Genomic DNA, 18,605 nt, shown 5'->3' with positions numbered 1-18,605 from the left:
AACGTTCGACGGTAGCCTATCAAAGAGCGTAGCACGTGCTATATGAAGAAATAATATTACCGGAACAATAAAAAGAAAGCAGCTTAAATTGTCGTCCATGCAATGTGGGTATTCTGGTTTCATTGTGAAACGCTTATAACCCTCTGGCCAGATATTACTTTTCATGATCACACGTGATCACCCTTAGTTCTAGATACGTATTCTTTAGCGCAAACGCTCTCGTCACTTTTGCTGAGGCACTTACACTGGTGGTGATTGCATTCAGTTCACGGTGCCACTTCAGGCGGGCTTTCTTTAAAGTTTTTTCGTTGGAAGTTCCGCGCAGCGCAGACTATAGCATTCTCAGCGCCTTTGGTACCTCGGGCGTGTGGAATTTCTTTTATATCGCTGCTGACTTTCTCTACCGCACAGTTAATCAAGCAATCGCCAGTTTGCGTGCCTTCTTTCTAAGTGTTGTCGCCATCTTGTTTTCATCAGCAGTTATTTTGACACAAGCTTTTCGGTTGCCACAAATTATATAGCAGTATCATTGTTTGCGTCCACGTTCTATTTGATATTACCTCCGCTTTACTGATCTGTACTACGCCGCTCTCACAGATGGCGTGGTGCACTCCTTAAACCCAGCACTAAAGCTCAACCTGCAGCACTATGAAGCAGCGGAGTTCACAAATGAAATCGGTACATTGAACGCTGTATTCAATGTGGTGCACTTATGCATACTTCACTGTCTGAACTGTGTACATATCTTAGTGGCACACAGCCGTAGGTCGCCATGTCAAATTTCAAGGAAAAAACGCTTGAGAAACAGCACAAAACGTACAAACACGCAGTGGCCTAAGTAAGTGCTTACTAGCGCCTGTCCATGTATATTCTTCACAATGGCGGCCGAAACCCAGCGTCGTCGGACTGCAGCACAGGGTTCTCGGCTTTATACAAGTCCTTGATACCACATGTGCGGTCGGTCGTTGTTGTTCAAGGAATGCAGAAAAATAGGAAGCTAGGCTGCATTAGGGCCAGCTATACCACGATGCACATAGAAAATGGAAGACACCCAATTGCCCATAAACATGCAGGCACATAACACAAATATACTAACCCTGTAAAAAACAACAGCAACAACCAAAAACACAGGCTGGAGAAGCGAATGATATGCACCCATGTTCAACAAACGAAATTCATGGCCACTGTGCAATAAGAACTCTATTATACGCGAACGTATGTTACGCTCCTCTTTTTCTTCACGTGGTGCGAAACCTATGTTTCACCGTGAATTCCCCCCTCCCCCCTTTTTTTTTTCTACGCTTTGAATCTTGTATAGACTTTTTCATCGGGAAACCCGAAAATCTCCTCTCTGGATTGTGCGGTGTTTCACGCCCAGTTACCACAACTGAGAGAGCAATTGTCTTCATGCGAGACACGGCGCTCTTCGACACCTGGTGACGCACCCCTGATCCCAACTCACCGGCGGCTCAGGCGGAACAATTGCCTGCTGCAACGCCACCACCACCGCCATCCCCACAACCAATGTGGCGACGCTCAGGGCGTTCTCGTTGAAAAGGTCTATACGCAGACATAGAACTCCATCTATTCTGCAAGTGCAGTGGCTGTTAAAGAAGAAAAGAATGCAGAGTGTATAAGGCTGAAAGTCAAACGTTACAACGTCACTCCATTCCGGTGAGCCTATCCTGTCGGAAACAACGCATTGAATAGACCGTTTTTTGTTCACACCGCTGACGACCTGTCAGTTCAGTCGAGAGGAAATGCGCACATTGGCTCCACCAGATCGCTTTTCAGAGGCAACTATATGGGTTCAGTTATAACGTTGGGGTGCAGCAGCCAAAACTCCCGATAGTTGTGGCTCCCGTGACGCTTCGCCAAAAGCGAGCCACCCAGCGGAGCAACCGTTCTCGGCATCGCGCGGGTGCACGGACACAACGCGGCTAATCGCTGTGATCGTTTGTCTTGTCTCGCAATATACGAGCCAGTTCTTCATAGGGAACAAAGGACGAGCATGTCAGACAAGCTGCGGCACCCACAAACCACGCGTGTTTTGCAACGTCCAAGCAGCGCGCCCCCGCCGCGGCGAATAGATAAGACCCGGTTGCGGAATAGACTTCCGCGCTGCCGCTGTTCCCTGCCTCGGTCTCGCGCACACACGGGGCCGCTCGAGGCGGTCCCACAAAACAAAGGCATGACCCGCGAACAATGGCGAATAAGCACGCCAGGGCCATTATCTTGGCTCGCTAACAATCGCGCGCGCGCGCTCCGCGCCGGATCCTGAGCTACGAGAAGACGCCGGCGGCGTCTCGCATTGTGATTCCTGCCAGTCACGGCCTCCTCCATGCCGGCGACACGGCTCCCTCCTCTACGCGCGTTGAATGCCGCTAATGATGCGCCGCACGCGCGGTTCAGAAACCGGGGACAACGAGCCACGCGGGCGTAACCGTAACCACGCCTGATTTCACAAATCAACCACCGTCGTGCCGTCGCGGAAGCCAGCTCAGGCGGGTTAACCGCGTGTGAACTGCGCACTACTCGTGTGGTGGCCTATGACGACGCTAGGCGAAATGCAGCTCCTTGCGTTGCCTCTCGATAAGAAACCGCCCACGGAACGGGGTGCCCATGCCCGCGTGCCTGCCTCAATTCCTTCGAAGCTTCTTTCCCTTTTGTTTTGGCCCCTCGATTAAGTTTGCCCGTCAGTGTCCGAGGTAGAACCCCGGCCTCCGCCCCACCCGAGTTAGAAGAGCGTTATCGCGCCAGCCTCAATCGAGCGGCCGTGTCCCTCGGGTTCTTCGGGGACCGCTGACGCGCACTGAGCTGATAGGAAGAGAAGCGAAAGGTCCACGGGGCACGCGATCTCCTTGGAAAGCGCACGCCTGGGCTACAGTTACGAGCGCTGCCTTAACACGGCGTCACACGCGCTTTTGCTCGAAGCTCAGCGTCGCGCTGACCCTCGCGCCGAATACGTCCCGTGCTTGCATGTCTGGTAACAACACCACAAAGCCGAATTGGCGGCGGGCGCCTGCTCGAGTGGCTAAAACCGTCTAGGGGATCTTAGAATTTGCTTTCTTCAGGATGCGATAAATGTGACTGCTTCGCGTGCTTACTCATCTCAACTTCGTTTGCTCTATTGCTAATCACAGCAGCTTATAGCTGCAAGATAAGAAAAGAGAATAATGCAAATAAGCAGTGCAGGGTCGTACCGCCCCGCCTAATGCAGACTTGTCCGACACTGCGGTGAAAATTTGAAAATAATATGGCACGGGCCACTATTTTTTTTATTGCTATAGGAATTATATGGACACTCTAGTCGCCTTTTTTCTGTCGCCCCCGCGCGCCATATGCTGTATGCGTGAGTGAAAGCACGCGTTGGTAGCCGACGATCGCGGCTCAATCTGACGCGCTCGATGGAGGAAAGCGGACAGCAAACGTGCCGTCTTCCGTCGCGCGAAAGGCCGTGGGGGGATTGGAGGGAGTGAGGGGGGTGGTGTTGGGCTCCGACAGCGACTGCGTTTTTAGCGACCGGGCGCAAGGGAACTGACGATCGCGACTGAAAGTAGCGCTCTAAAGGGAGGAAAGTGGGGAGGCAGGGCGGGAGGGGGGGGGGGGGGGGGAGGCGGTTTTGACTCCGCCAGCAACTGGGTACTTTGTGCGGACTCACGGCCCCGTATCTTGCAAGCTTTCTGCAGGCGGCGCGTAGCTTTGTGCGTGTTGTGTTCCCGCTGCTTATTTTGCGTTGAAGCGATAAACAGCGCGAAGTTCACTTCGCTCGCTGCTGCTGCCGCGCTTGCTCACTCCAGCGTTTTGACAGCGAGTGTCCGTGGCCATCGAGTGTGATGTGTTATATGTTTGCTTGTGCACGCTGGCACCATGCTTGATAATTCAGTTAGTTAGCGAATGTTTGCAAGTTTATACGGCCGATAAAACTACTACCCTTTCTTGTATAGCTGTCTACTAATTTCCGGCAAAAAAAAAACTGTGATTTTTTAATAAATAAGAGGGTGCTTTTTATCGTCTTTTCCCCCCAAAAAACTTCCTTTTTTATCGTATTTTCTGCGGATGAGCCTATGCCTTTCATCGATAAGCAACTGAATAAGAATTCCACATTAAGGTTTTAAGGTTTTGAAATGCTTTGTCGGCTACAACTTCCTCCAAATGACTTGCCACAAGAACAGTGCTACAGCAGAGTCGGTGTTACTGTGCGGCGATACCGTTGACAAAGTCATTTCGTCCTATTATTGTGCTTTAACGTTGAAAAGAGCTCATTATGAACTCCGCAAGTTAGACCTTGAAGCCGGTCCCTGCTACTTTTGCCGGCTTTTCTGAAAATAAATCTGTGCATTCTCACTGCACTGCTAGAATGCGCAGGCCATGATCGGCAGCGCACTTACGCACATCACGACACATCGACCTATGGCTCGCCCATCTGCAATTGATTAGAACAAACAGTATGCTGGTCGTGACTTTATAGAAATTGTTTTGCTTTATTGAGCGCATTTCGGGTGGCCACGCACTGAGAGAATGAGACGAGTCACTGAGCGCCAACGAAGAAGACAGCAGACGAGAACGTCTTTACGCGTTCTGATACACTGACTCCGGCCTGAGGTGTCGTCATGGTAAGGGAAGCGTCACGGAAAGAAGCCTCTGTGGTGGTCGCGGCGTGGTGCCCAACTGTACGCGTGTATGCGTGCGGCGCGCTCGCACGCGTTGACCGAGCCTACGTGTGACCATCAGCCGTTTCATGCGTGTGCAGGCGTACGTTCTTCTGTCGAGCCTTGTCCCTCAACTACTCAAAGCAGCCGCTTCTTTTCCGTCATTCCGCATCGCGATTTTGCGTGCCACAAATGAATAGTCCGCCATGAAAAGCAGGAACATTTCACAGCTATCACTGACCTGAAAGGCGTTTATCGTACATATTCTGAATGACGGGGGTTTCAGTCTGTGGTGATATATTTGCATGAATCCGCCGAAGACGATAAGTATACTCCCAGATTGTCCTTCGTCCATGGCGTGGTACGCGGTGTACGACGTTTCATGCGCGCTCGTTTCGCGCTTCCCGCTTGGTCCCAATAACAGTCGGGAGAGCACGGTTTGGATAACAGAGCGGAACAAAACACGGAGGCTAACGCGAACCTGCAGACACGATGCTTTTGCCACGGTAAGAGACCTACGGAGCAGCACACGCATGAGCGCACACCACTATAAGAAAACCACCATTGCTCCCTCACAACATGGCCGCTGCAGCAAAAAATTCCCCGTGACTACCTCAACACTTCTCTCCTAGCGCACGCACTGGGTGGGGTCTCTACAGCTTTTCCATAATCCATATGTCCAACCAAGTTTAATATTTACTTCGTTATATCCGATAATTTGTTCTTTGTTATATCCGTGTTCTCTATATCGAAGTTCGACTGTATAATGCTGCCGTAAACCGAATGCGTCGCCGGCCTGGCGCCGAATGATGCAATATTTCGGGCAGGTTCATAGACGCGTGGCGCACCCTCCTCGCTCATATGACCGGCTGCTTCAATACAGAACACGAACTGCGTAATCCGCTGCCACCCTTACTTCAGCCCTTTCCTCCACTCTGCTAACCTCTCATGAGGTTCCTCCACCGTCGCCCTATTCCTCCTTACCACGTCATGTGTGACGCCACTTGCCCCATCATACCTGCACCTCACCTCCATCTGTCCTTGCTCTGCGCCAGCTCCATCTACCGACGGGCATACTGCATCGATATCGACCGGCAAGAGACCACCGAGTGTCCTGTTAAATGCTACGTAATTGAAATGGGTGTATGTACGCCACAAGGTATTCTTCCTTCAACCGATGTATTATAGTAAAACATGGAAGAAGTTCAGATGGGGTCACATAAATGTAGCGCGGTCCTTCTATGATATACGTAGCTTGCAGTATTACAAATGTTATATATATATATATATATATATATATATATATATATATATATATATATATATATATATATATATATATATATATATATATATATATATATATATATATATATATATATATATATGTGTGTGTGTGTGTGTGTGTGTATGTATATATATACGTCACTGAAGCAGTAAATTCGCCAAGGCATCGCTGGGATCGATGACGTAGATGGTGTCAGGCTGTCCCACGCTGTTCCACGCTTTATCATCTCTGCCACGCTTTGGTGTAAACACAGAGGGACACAGTGACGTGACATATACAGTTTTACCGAAACAAGCAGGGATCATAGAAAACACACATTTCCAAGGGATTCAATCTTTGTTTTGCCTGGCAGTGAATACTGCGTAGCGGGTCCTGTGGCATCCATCCTTAGCCTTCTTCTCTGTCACTGTTCACCGTATTAGTTTCTTGCTCTCCCTCTCTCCATCCGTACCTTTTTTCCTTTTCTGCACAAATCAAAGTAGCCCCTTCAGGCGCCACTGTACCTCTGCATTATTTAGTCGGGGCACAAATGAAATCTCATTATCAGTTAAAATTAGTGTTCTCCGTTGCCTCAAAACTGCAGTTACTCTGACAGTTGTAATGCTGAACATTGCAGCTCTTCGTTGACTTCATTGTGAGAAGTACATGCGTTGCGCGTTCACCCCATTGCTCATAGCAGTACACGTCTTCTATGGCGCTGACGTCTGCTGACCCCTGTTTGCATTCTAAGGAAACAAAACGAAAGAGTGAAATAAAACTCTTGAAAGTTCGACGTTCTGTCACCCGTGTACCGCTTGCGAGATCACGTTTTGCCTACGCCGGCACACAATCCAATGCCCGAACGTCTGTCGAAATCAACGACTCCACGCCGGCATTTATTTGCCTCGTAGGCGACCACTCAGAATACCAATTCGTCGGACCGTATCCGTACGCAAGTAGGGCAAGTTCAGTTTGCAGGTTGAGTACTAAAGCACCAGAAAAATACACAGAAGCATGGACGACTGTCAGTGAGTTAACAAATCCAAATGAAGCTAGCGATGAGAGTTGAATGGAAAATGGTGCAATGGCACACGCAGCCGAGTCGAAACGGAAGCGCGAGAAGGCTGAACGTAGGATGAAAGTCGCATGCGAGAATAAGCACTCGCAAGAGCAGGTTGAAGGGAGGGGAATTGTTTGTCTTGGCTGCTTCATCTACTTGGTCAGCTAAGCACTGCTCTTGTTGGGTGGATTCACTAAGCGACGCCGAGTGTACGCAATTTCTTAGCGAAAAAGTTCTTACGCAGAGATAAGGCTGCAACCGAACTTAGGGTTGCAACCGAAGGCTGCAACCGAACTTAACTTACGGCGTCGCATGACAGCGAGGAGGAAACAAAGCTCGGATTAAACGACAAGGGACGAGAGAAACGCGGCCAATTCATAGCATGATCGCACGTCATGCATCTGTAGTTGAAGCTATATTTTCACGGCAAATCACTGCACGCCCCTTTTCGACAGCTTCCTTTTCTGGTCGTCTGCTACAGTGCCGACAAGCGCAACCACGCTCGTCCATTTCCCGCACTGCCGTCAAAAGAATGGCGCAGTGGAAATGTCGAGCATTTTTCTCAAATTTCTAACATGCTTGGAGCAGAGAGGCTCAGGCGGCGCAATTGCTGCCCAGGTTTGCCAGGCTAATCTCGCCTGTAGCAACATCCCCACCACCACCACCACCACATCACAGAACGACTAATTGTCTTTATTTCGATGCTAATTAGGCACAGAGGAAAAGGAGAAAGCTGCATAATAAATAGTTCATAAGCCTCCAAGGAAAAGCCACAACCAACCTTACGCTCATCGGCATGGTATGTGATCGCGCTGCACACGGTTGCAGTTGCGGTTCAAATGCCGCATATAGGCTCGATACCAGCTCTCTTGGCAAACGGTGCCGTTTATAAGGTGCTGGTCGACGGTGTCATCGAGGGACAGCTGACAACGAAACGCGCGCTTCATTCGTATAGGACTTCTGTCGGGGGCACGAAGAGCTATGAAAGCAGCCCTGAAAAATAAATGCAGAAAAAGCCTTGGCTGGCGACATTCGCAATATTATGAGAGGAAACTTCGCTAATAACATACGCATGTGCAAGTTTTGCCGTCTATCGCACTTTCACGTCATATGAGCGTTCATCGCACGCGTAATGCAAAGACGTAGGATCGTTCCCCACCTGCGGCAAGTTGTTTTTACATCCGTTTTCATTGCCATTAATTTATCATTTCTTGGATTCAAGTAGCCAGTACAAGTAATTTCCCCTGTGTTTGTCTAGGCGTTTTCGTTCGTTGGCTTCTCACGATATGATTATATATATATATATATATATATATATATATATATATATATATATATATATATATATATATATATATATATATATATATATATGTAACGTTAGACAGTTTCCTAGCCAGCGTTGGCAGACAACTACGGTCGGAGGAAGCTATCCTCGGCCCATGGCCCGACACTGCAATTTCAGTGCGTGCAACCAAAGTATTCTTGAAGTTCCTCCAGGACACCAAGCTCGACGAGCGGCTCTAGCGAGGCAACTGTCTCATGTATACATAAGCACTCACCACTTCTCTTATCATCATCATCCATCCCAATACTTTCACTCCCCTTCCCTCTTCCCCAGTGCAGAGTAGCAGACTAGAGCGCACTAGCTCAGGACGACCTCTCTGTCTTTCCAATCAATAAATTCTATTCATTATTCATATATATATGTATATATATTGTTACACACGAGGTGTTTTAATGCAGAACCAGATGAATCTGGTTGATAGGCGCGGTTGTTGAAGAGCGGTCTCGCGGCAGCTTGGCTCACGTCGTTCTCTTCTTTCTTTCATCTGGTTGTTTGCGCGGCAGGCGTGGTTCATGACAGCTTGTGACATTTCCCCGCTGGCAGACGAAGCCCGCCGGGCGAGTCAGTCATCTCGCGGATTGTAACGCCTCAGACGCGCGACGTGTGTCACTTCAGCCTTGGCCGAGCGTCGTCCACTGCTCGTGAGACGCGCAATGCGGTAGTTTACATCGCTGAGGCGCTCCAGAATAACGTAAGGGCCGACGTAGTGGGCGAGAAACTTCTGGCACAAGCCACGCTTCCGCAACGGCGTCCAGAGCCACACAAGGTCACCAGGATCGAAGTAAACGTGGCGGTGACGCCCGTCATAGCGTATCTTGGACCGGTCCTGCGATGCTATGGTGCGTAGCCTAGCGAGGCGTCGCGCTTCTTCTGCTCGACATAGGAGCTCATCAATTGATTCGTTGTCATGAGCGAAGTAGGGAAATATTGTGTCGAGGGTGTAGCGCGGCGGACGAGCATACAGAAGGAAAAATGGTGAGTAACCAGTGGTCTCGTGTCTCGCGGTATTGAAGGCATAGGTAATGAAAGGCAAGATACTGTCCCAATTCTTGTGTGCTGAATCGACGTACATGGACAGCATGTTGGCAAGCGTTCTGTTTGTGCGCTCGACCAGACCATTAGTTTGTGGATGGTAGGGCGTAGAATGGCGGAAGCTACATGAACACAGACGAAGGGTTTCTTCAACCACGTCCGCGGTAAACTGTCGCCCACGATCGCTGATTACTATGCGAGGAGGTCCATGTCGGAGTATAATGTTAGCCAGCAAGAAGATAGAAACTTCTGTAGCTGTGGCCGATGGCAATGCGGCGGTCTCACAATAGCGGGTAAGGTGATCTACGCAAACGATAACCCAACGATTACCCTTGGAGGATCGCGGGAAAGGGCCCAGAAGATCTATACCAACTTGCTCAAAGGGGACGCTAGAAGGGGGAACTGGTTGAAGCAGGCCATGTGGCGCTTGTGGCGGACGCTTGTAGCGCTGGCATTTAGAGCAGCTGGCGACGTACCGTTCGATATCTTTCCGCATCTTAGGCCAGTAAAAACGTTCTCGAGCCCGGTAGAGTGTCCGTGTGGAACCAAGATGACCGGAAGTTGGGTCATCGTGCATGGCGTGTAATACTTGGTGGCGAAGGTTCGTGGGGACAACTAAAAGGTAGCGTGCACCGGTGGTCGAGTAGCTCTCCTTATACAGCGCGCCACCATCCCGTAGGCGAAAGCGACTGCCCGCAGGTGACTCCTGTGCTGCCGCGAAGAGCGGTTGTAAGCTCTCGTCCTTGTGCTGCTCGGATATGACGGTACCCATATCCGGAAATTCCGGGGACACAAAAGCGATGTACTCATCAAAATTGTCCGCATCACATTCAGTTGTTTCAAGTGGCATCCGAGAGAGACAATCAGCGTCAGCATGCCGCCGACCACTTTTGTAGCAAATAACGAAATCGTATTCCTGTAGACGGAGGGCCCAGCGCGCTAGTCGTCCTGAGGGATCCCGCAGATTCACAAGCCAGCATAGCGAATGATGATCTGTTACGACAGTGAAGGGGTGCCCATAGAGATACGAACGAAACCGTTGCACGGCGAAGATGACCGCCAGACACTCTTGTTCGGTGACTGTGTAGTTGCGCTCGGAGCGGCTCAAGGACCGGCTAGCGTAAGAGATCACGTGCTCTCGGTCGCCAACACGCTGAACTAGCACAGCACCGATGCCTACGCCGCTGGCATCGGTGTGAATCTCAGTTGGTGATGAAGGATCAAAGTGGCGAAGAATTGGTTGGGATGTCAACAGGAACTTGAGTTGGCGAAATGATGAGTCGCAATCTGCAGTCCATTCAAAGGGAACGCCTTTTTGGAGAAGGCGTGTAAGGGGATGAGCCATGTCAGCAAACCGGGGAATGAAGCGGCGAAAATAGGAGCACAAGCCCAAGAAACTTCTTAACTGCTTGACAGAGTTGGGTACTCTAAATGCTTCTACGGCCGCAGTCTTTTGCGGATCTGGTCGGATGATTTCTTTAGCGACCAGATGGCCTAGCACAAGAGTTTGCCGTTCCCCAAAACGGCATTTTTTTGAATTGAGCACAAGACCCGCTTTCTCCAAGCAGTTCAAGACCAAATCCAAACGTTTGTTGTGCTCACTAAACGTTCGCCCGAAGATCACAACATCGTCTAAGTAGCACATGCAAACTTCCCATTTTAAGCCGCGTAATATCGTGTCCATGAACCTTTCGAACGTTGCGGGCGCGTTACACAACCCGAAAGGCATCACGTTAAACTCGAATAGTCCGTCGGGTGTTACAAATGCTGTCTTTTCTCTGTCGTCCTTGTGTATAGGAATTTGCCAGTAACCTGACCGTAAATCGATTGAGGAAAAGTAAGATGCCGCAAAGAGACAGTCGATGGCGTCGTCAATTCGGGGGAGCGGATATACATCTTTCTTAGTAACGGCGTTTAGGCGACGGTAATCAACGCAGAACCGCCACGTACCGTCTTTCTTCTTCACCAATATTACGGGGGCTGCCCAAGGACTAGATGATTCTCGAATGACGCCTTTGCATAGCATTTCTTGGACCTGATCACTGATTATCTTGCGTTCTGATGGGGATACACGATAGGGTTTTTGTCGGATTGGCTGGGCGGCTCCTGTGTTGATGCGGTGACGAGTTCTGGACGCAGGAATTGATGGCGGTCCATTGTGCTGCGCAAAGTCGAATACCGAGGTATGTTTCGTAAGCAGGGCCATCAAAACTTGACGCTCATTATCGCTGAGTGACTTATCAATCATGGAAAGTATCTTCGAGCTCCCGGAGCTCGAGACACTGGTTGCTCCTTCATCGGGGAGTTCCGCAAGTACTGCCACCGATACGGGAGAGTCTGTCGGAAACGTGGCAATCTTTAGGCCTTGAGGTAGCACTGCCGCTTCAGTGGAACAGTTTAGCGCCCATAGCCCCGCGCATCCATTGGTCACTGAGACCACGCAGTGCGGAACTAATACGTTTTTCTTGAGGCAGTTCCGATGCACAGGTTCCACTGCAGCATCGAACGAGATAGGAGTCGGAGATGAACAGGCGACGGCAACACGCATCGCGGATAAGGCGGGCACAACTGTATCTTCAGACACGCACAGCACACTCTCCGGGCAAGCTTCACCTTCTAAGAGCACAGGTGAAACACTGGTGTCGACACTGAGTTCTCCCGTCCGGCAATCAACATTCGCACCACACAACTGCAAAAAGTCAATCCCCAGAATCACGTCATGCGAGGAGCGAGGAAGAACAGTAAACTCTGCATTAAAAACTTTCCCACCCAAAGACACATCCACGGTACACACACCAACCGGGTATAATGCTTCACCACTGACTCCACGGAAACTTGTGCACTGGTCCCAACGAAACATAACCTTGCGTCCCAGAAGGCCTTTAAACCCCACACTCATGACCGAGACAGTTGCTCCCGTGTCGACTAAAGCCATTGTGGAGACCCCATCAATCAGTACATGAACCTTATTCTTTAACATGAAAATAGTTGGAGGCAGTTGAGTCGGCAGCACACATTTTCCAGCGACCTCACCTCCATCGGCCGCGCTGGCTAGTTTCCCGGCGGGGGCGACACGAAACGGCGCCGAGGCGATGGTGACGTGAATCGCGGCCGAGGGGATGGTGATCGGGAGGCTCGGAAGGCTGGTGGTGGCGTCAGAGTACGGTCGGAGGCAGGGGAGCGGTAGCGGTTCCGGGTTCTTTCTGCTCCAAAGTAGCTCTCCTGGGCGGTGCATCGGTCCTCTCGAAAGTGGCTTCCTGAAGAGGAGTCTCCTGGCCACTGAGTGCGCAGTGTACGACCGCTAGACCGCGTAGTCGGCGCTGACGATCCGTAGTTTGATGCTCGGCGTCGGCTACAGTACCTAGCTATATGGCCAGGCATGCCGCAGCAGTAACACACTGGCGAAGGGCGAACTTCAGAATGCGGATTGAAGTAATCTGCCGAAGACATCGGTTGAGGGTAACGAGGCTCTTCCCCTTGAAAGTCGTAGGTAGCGGCGAGTCTTCGTGGACGAAAGTTGCGTGGGCGTGAATCAAAACGTTGAGGGGGCGAATCATTGCGTGGTGGTTCGGTCGTAATGTAATGCGGTTCGTCTCTGGAGCCGATAAGTTCCGCGACGTTCACCGAGTGGTTCCAAGTAGCCGAAGGGGGTTCCCGAAAAGTGTCTCGGAAAACGGAGGAGCTGCAACGTGGCGCCGCATAACGTGCCTGTTCGTCATGTCGCTGGAGCTCCTCGCGGACTATCTGGCGGATGGCGGACGAAAGGTCTGGGAGCAGAGGACTCGTGTCAACACTTGCTACAGTCGTTACATTGGCCAGCCGTCCAAACTTTGGTGTAATTCGGCGAGTCTTCAGCGCCTCGAACGTACGGCAGTGCCGTATCAGTTCTGATACAGTGTGCAAGTTCTCTTTACCAATGAGGAAGTTGTACACGTCTTCCGCTATTCCTTTTACCACGTGCCCCACTTTATCTTCCTCTGTCATTTGAGGGTTGACGGTGCGGCACAGCTTCAAAATTTCTTCGATGTAGGTAGTGCAAGTCTCGCCGGGTACCTGAGCTCTCTGGGCTAATGTGAGTTCCGCACGTTTCCTCTTTGCGTCCGAGTCACCGAAACACTTTTTGATTTCCTCAACGAAGCGTGTCCAAGTAGTTAGCATGTCTGCGTGGTTGTCGTACCATACCAACGCCGTGCCGGCCAAGAAAAAAACAACGTTCCTAAGCTGACTGGCAGCGTTCCAGTTATTGTATTGGCTTACCCTTTCGTAATGGGTTAGCCACTCATCCACATCTTCCTCTGCCTTCGCCGAGAACGTGCGTGGCTCTCGGTAGTGCTGGAGAGGGACTGGGCTCGCCGAGGCACTGCTGGTGAGGGTATTTTGCTCTGTGGCCATGACTGAGCGCGACGGCGAAAGTCCGGCGAGGCGACGGCTTCGGCGTAGCTCTTGTGCTGGTGGCTCCGTTGTAGGTCGTCGGAGTTACCCCGCACAGCTCCACCAAATGTTACACACGAGGTGTTTTAATGCAGAACCAGATGAATCTGGTTGATAGGCGCGGTTGTTGAAGAGCGGTCTCGCGGCAGCTTGGCTCACGTCGTTCTCTTCTTTCTTTCATCTGGTTGTTTGCGCGGCAGGCGTGGTTCATGACAGCTTGTGACAATATATATATATATATATATATATATATATATATATATATATATATATATATATATATATATATATATATATGTGTGTGTGTGTGTGTGTGTGTGTGTGTGTGTGTGTGTGTGCGTGTGTGTGTGTGTGTGTGTGTGTGTTTCCTGGAGTCCAATAGAAGCGACAGCGCTAGGTCAAACTGACAGGTGTTGTTCGCACAATCTTTATTCCACACAGAGTAGAGTATTCGTGCACTGGAGGCACGTTAAAAATCCCCGGGTGGTCACAATTAATCCGGAGTCCCCCACTACGGCGTGCCTCATAATCAAATCGTGGTTTTGGCACGTAAAATCCAATGATTCATTCATTCCTTCCTTTAACACTATTCGCTACAAAAGTCCACAGCAGTGGACGCACACTACAATCATGCACAATACTGCTCAATTCACTTCGAGAAGACAAATCAGACCGCGCCACAAAGATGTAAGCACGCAGAAATTCGGCTATTAGTTGTGGTCCCTGGCCAATCGGCCGAAACGCGCGTTCCAACGCTGAACCGCGTCCTCTCGAGCTGCACAGATAGGCATAATCTTTTTCGTAAGTGTTCTATCCCCCTATCGTAGAAATGTCTTGTCATGTCTGCAGCCGTGACCGCTGTTTAAGTTTTGTGAATCGACTTACGCTTACTATTGGTGCAAGTGGTGAAGTTCGCACCTGCGCTACCATTACATACACGCCTCTTTTCTACTGAAGCGCTCGTATTTGTAGCGGCGGGCATTGAATGCTTGCTGATCTTATGAACAGTTTTAGTTTTGCAAATCCGCTTTCTTTCGTAAGATTTTTCTTACGCCAAAATTTGTTCGTAAGTTTGCTTAGTGAATTCCGCCCCTGGAGCATACACGCTCGTGCGCAAACAGGTCATGCACATATATGTACGACTGCTTCCCGGTGGCGCACCATGTAGTTACGCATACCTATAGCTCAGCAGTGGGATGATGTTCGCTATAAACCACTTTAAAAAGAAAATGTTCTCAACCAACTCTTTCTCATTCTTCAGTAGCACCCTAGTCTGAAACTTATATTTACCGATGCAAGAGCTTAATAGTTGTTTTATTCTTTCTTACGACTGAAGCTACGGTTTATGGCTAGGTATCTCGCAGACATCCGTCTTTAGGATTAAACAAAAAACAAGGCGGTTCTGGTGTACATGGAAATTCGAGGGGACTCTATACTGACAGCAAAACGCTTTGGGGCATGTCCGAGAGAGAGACAGAGAGAGAACAACTTTAGCGAAAATGCCTGCAGAGTCGGTTAGGCTCAGAGAGAGGCAGCGACTGCGCGAAACCGTGGAGACGGGGCAGCACCCCCAGGAAGGGGGCGGCGGCCCTCTCGGACCCACGGAAGTAGCGAGGAACCAAGACCTCGAGGAGCACAATGCACGAGACTGACGTAGTGGCCGCGTCGCGGTAAAAGCTTGTCGTCCGTGCGTGGGGCATGTCCGATGCTGTGATTCGAACCATGGTCCTTCTGTGCAGTTGACGGACGCTCTGTCAAAGTAGCAGTCACGAAACGCATCAACAATTGTCACCCTTTCTTCTCTTCTTTATTAGTAGGCGCTTGTGCTTTGGCACGATTGAAAACATCAATGATGCTCACAAAACTACGATCGCGCCAAAATGCTTTTCTAAATCTTTATCGATTCGTAAACCAACCTTTAACTGTCGAATCTGATCACGTGGGGCTAGATAAACCCCAAAAAAGTTCGATTTTGATTTCTTACTTATAAGTCACAGGGCCGCACCTACACCTGTTCCATGTGGGAAAAAAATCAAACGATCACATTCCCATTCACAACATATAGATGACAGTAGGTGTCTCCTGAAGAAGTCACGCGAATGACATGTGACTAGACATAAATTCATGTTTAAGTGGTATGTGTGACGTCCTGGCATGATTCTGTACGGAGCAAATGCTGGATGAAAGCAAGTGAAAGTTTTGACACTGAAAAATTAGCGGTATTTCACATTGTTCTAAGAGAGCGTCGGAAACCGGTGTAGCTCCGTTCTTAGGTACGTTGTGTGTGCTGTTAAGGCTGCCGAAAGCACGTGAAATATTCCTTATTGAGTTTTAGTGGTGCTTCACGAAATCCAGCATAGTTCCATCGAGAGAAAACTATGCATATACTATGCATAACACGCATCTTCGTGACTACATTCGCTTTTAATGTAGCAACTACTAGCCGCAGCTTCTTTAGTCCAGAATTTGGTTCAGAAATCAAACAGCCCTAATTTTTTCCATGCTTCTCTAAATTTGTCTGGCTGAAGGCGACTTTTCCTACTGTTTTCAACGAGGGTAAACATCGAGGTTGAGGGAGTCCTTAGTTCTGCTGTCATAACGCGATTTAAAAAAAAGTATGAGAGGGGCATTCAGCGAGAGCGGGTAATTTTGTCTGGAAGAAGGGCTACCTCATTTATTCAGTGATGACGGACTTTATGAGTGCATGACTGAACATCAACTTGCGATGCTACCTCCTCCTAGAGTCTCTCCCACCCCGGTTTATGGTTGCGAACGCATAGCTCCGCATAACACCGTGCTCATTGACAAAGAAAAAAAAAAGAGCCAGACGAATCGCGCTACAAACCGCTGATTCCACGTATCTCTGCTCGCTTGCACGCATTGGCTTGGTGTTCTGTGTCCTGAACAGATCATTCAACTATGCTTGAGGTAAATAATGCGTCTTCATCCTAAGTCATACCAGCGAAAATGCAAATCACAAAATGAAATGCGGATAACGACAAGGCACCATATAGATGCCCAACATTTATTTAAGCGACATATCCCGGCTGCGCCTACGTCCAAGGCACACTGTCGGATTTGCGTATCGCTAATGGTACACCATTCGATTCGAGCTTGTCCCACTTTCTTGTCTCTCTGTTCACTTGCTTTCTTCCTGTCTGCCCATCTTACATGATTTCTTTTCTTCTAGTCCAGATCGATAGGCAAGCGGAAGCCTGACTGCGTCGTCGTCCTCGTCGCCATGCCAAAAGGTCCGCCACCGTGTTTAATATTTCATAATCACCTCCGCTTAGGCGCAGCTGCTCCATTATTCAGGCGTGTTCGCCCCCGCCTGATTTGTTTTTCATTCCTCGCCTCAACGCCGCGTTCTCTCCCGTTCCTCTCCGGCAAAGCTGCCGCCGATGGAGCGGTGTGTGCACGGCCGGAAACACACTCAGCACTGTTTTATACCCGGAGCCGCCTGCGCATAACGACGGTTCGACGAAAATCTGACGGCCGGCTCGTCTTTCTTCGCTCTCCCACCGCTGCTGCCGCGCTGGCTTCACAACAGCGCGCGCTGCTCCGTCCGTGGCCTCGGAAGCCGCTTTGACCCCCGCGCGGGCACGGCGCCGGCGCTGCAAGCGACGCGTTCACTGCCGTCTTTACGTCGCGTAGTTCAACTGGGAGTCCGGAAGAATGGGCCAATTCGTCTTTTGCATAATAGCCGTGTTGTGCGCAGTTTTGCTAAGCACCACTTTTGTCCGCTTTATAACCAGTGCTCAAATATGCGTGTCGAACCAGAAGAGGAAGTGGAAAGTGAAAATAAAAACGAAATAGATCAGAGGACGAAGTACAAAGCTAATGAGCGAGTAGGAAATGGCGCAAAGAATGAATGTAAGAAAGGTATGTATAAAGGGTGGTTGAGGCAATACAAAACGACATGAACACGACACAGCCCTTCATCAAGTTGCTTTCTTACCTTTCTTCTCGGTTCATCTTATAACTATCGTTGTTGTTTTTCTACCTGTACATACGCCGATTTGCCAAAATAGAAGTATAGTGTGAACGAGAGGCGGGCTGCAGAGTCACCGGCACTGAAGCGCGACGCTAAGGAAACTAGGCATTTGCAGTTTGTTTACGTGCAACCGAAACATCAGGTCGGCTATAATTTCTGTGTCGCGCGTCAGGACCACTTTCATCTCAGAAACTAAGCTCATTAATCATTTTGGCAAGCTCGACTCGTGTAAGTACAGCTCGGCAAATAAGTTCAACGTGATCGCTGCCATTCGTAGTTAGTTACAGAGTGCGTGCCATGAGCGATGGTTCTTACAGACACTCCTTGAGTTTACTATTAGGCCGTGTTTAAGATACAGACAGTTTTCTACTCAGTAGTTACTTGAGATTCGCCGGAGGGATGATGGGCACAGTTTACTCTGTGTTCACGGCTGCACTCCAAACGGAACCCTATAGAGTGGGCTTGGCTTGTCTTCCTTTGAGGCATGTAAGACTGCGGCTGATTCTCAAGATGGAAAGCAGACAAAATATCTTGGCAAATTCTTCGTCTCTGTTGCTGTCACTGCGCTCGTCCGACTGACAGCGTCGGAACCAGGCCTGATTCCCACTCGGCAAAGGGGCTTATGTTTTGCTGAAATCCCCATCTTTGCTCGCTTACGACCGACTCCCTGTTCCCGACACCCGAACTTGTCGCAGGCGTCCCACGAACACGCGCATCTCGCATTGACACACGATCCGCGCGCTCAGTCGGGCGCCGTGCTCTACGGGCGAAGGGGCCTGCCTGGGGTGTTTGAAGACGGGGGAGGTCGCCTCAAACTCGAC

The sequence above is a fragment of the Dermacentor albipictus genome, chromosome 1 (genome assembly GCF_038994185.2).
Source record: "Dermacentor albipictus isolate Rhodes 1998 colony chromosome 1, USDA_Dalb.pri_finalv2, whole genome shotgun sequence".
NCBI lineage: Eukaryota > Metazoa > Arthropoda > Arachnida > Ixodida > Ixodidae > Dermacentor > Dermacentor albipictus.
Note: the sequence above shows the minus strand (reverse complement) of the source record.